Raw genomic sequence first — 1,594 nt, 5'->3', positions numbered from 1 at the left:
TTATGTTTTGAACTAGCTTTACATAGACATCCCACAAGATTTCCGTGCGTTCTCTTATATTGGAACTTTTCAATCAACGTCTTCTTTTTAATCGGCTGTCCGAAGTAAACATATTAATATCGTAATATTTGGTAACTTTTTTTAGAGAAGTTCCATGATTTGGCCATGATAATAGCATTTAACGCTTTGAGTATAGTGTTTCTTGAATTATCAGCACGTTCTGATGTTCTAGGATATTAGACCATTTCCGTAATTTTTTTTTATTGGTCTATATGCTTTCTGTCAGTTTACTGAACAAACTTTCCTAAGGAACCGATATGTTTTGGAGCCTCTAACTATTGAAAAACAATGAAAAACTGGCGGCACGTTACTTCACCCCTCGGTCCCCTAGAATTCAATTCACCCCGAAAAAAACGGAGACCCCTTTTTCCCTTATGATTTTGCCATCACGTTGTGGTGAGTTTTTGATCAGCTGGTATGACAGATGATTTTTGTTTATGTTTTCTTTCATCATATGGGCATTTCATTTCACAAGATCGTTATCATCCTTTTTTGCCGTTTTGTTTTACTAGTGGCCACATAGGTGCAAAAAAAAACAAAACCATGGATAAGACTGTCGTTTTGGCTCAACTTATCAATGTTCTCGGCCGCACCGGTTCCCAGGGTCAGTGGGCCAGGCGAAAGTGAAATTTTCAGCGAGCAGAACTGTCGGATCATCCGCAATGCCAAGGACCCGGCTTGCGAAGGTGAAATCCTGACGCTGCTGGAATCCGAACGCGAAACCAGAAGATTTCGATAAGTTCGCTGATGGGAGCGGTTTCCGTTCGGGATTGAGACGGGAGAGTGGCTGATTTATAATGTCCGGTCTGATATACTACCGGGTGTAACAGCAAATCCGCAAATTCTTCACCAAAGGATAAATAAAGGATGGATATGAAATCAAGTTTTTTTTTCGGAAATACCTTCCAGGGTTCCTCCTCTGCTGCAGAATGTTGACCATCGTGACCACCTGATTAATTTTTGTCTTCTCCCGCAACCGTCGAACGACGTTACAAGGTTCTGCTGAGTTCAAATAGAATAGATGTCGTGCGTGATCTTTTTCTGCCGCCGAAGTTTGAATGGTCCGGAAGATTGCTCGCTCAAGGCGGGAAGCTTCCGGATCATCAGCCAACAGCTTGATAAGCCATTTGTCGGCATGAATATCAAAAATAATGATATCGGAAGTCGTTTATAATGAAAAATAGTGATTACTGTAACTATTGGGTGAATGATAGTTTTGTTTTTTATTTCGGGAATTTTGAATCTGTAGAGGGAAATGTTGTTTTTTCCTGCTGGAAGACGATTCTCAGTGTTATAGTTTAGAGGAAAGGGTGGACAAATTGATTCTTAGTATTCTACATTTGCATTTTTTCCATATTATTCCTTTGCTTCCAGCAAAAATTGAGATCCGACCGATAAAACGCAAAGTTGAGGTTAGCAAAGAAAGTTATTTGAGGTTAGTTTTGGTCCGGGGCGCCCTGATCGAGATCTCAGTCATTCTGATCGCTGTATACCCACAGGGTTGAACAAACTGTGCCGCATCTCGAGTTATTTT

General features: G+C 40.6%; 1 pseudogene; it reads left to right on the top strand.

Annotated features, from left to right (window-relative positions):
* Positions 1-414: 414 nt before the first annotated feature.
* On the top strand, positions 415-964 carry LOC110674483 (annotated as a pseudogene).
* Positions 965-1,594: the final 630 nt, after the last annotated feature.

This window comes from Aedes aegypti, chromosome 1, assembly GCF_002204515.2.
Source record: "Aedes aegypti strain LVP_AGWG chromosome 1, AaegL5.0 Primary Assembly, whole genome shotgun sequence".
Classification (NCBI taxonomy): Eukaryota; Metazoa; Arthropoda; class Insecta; order Diptera; family Culicidae; genus Aedes; species Aedes aegypti.
The sequence above is the reverse complement of the archived record's forward strand: the minus strand, read 5'-3'. Positions and strand labels throughout refer to the sequence as shown.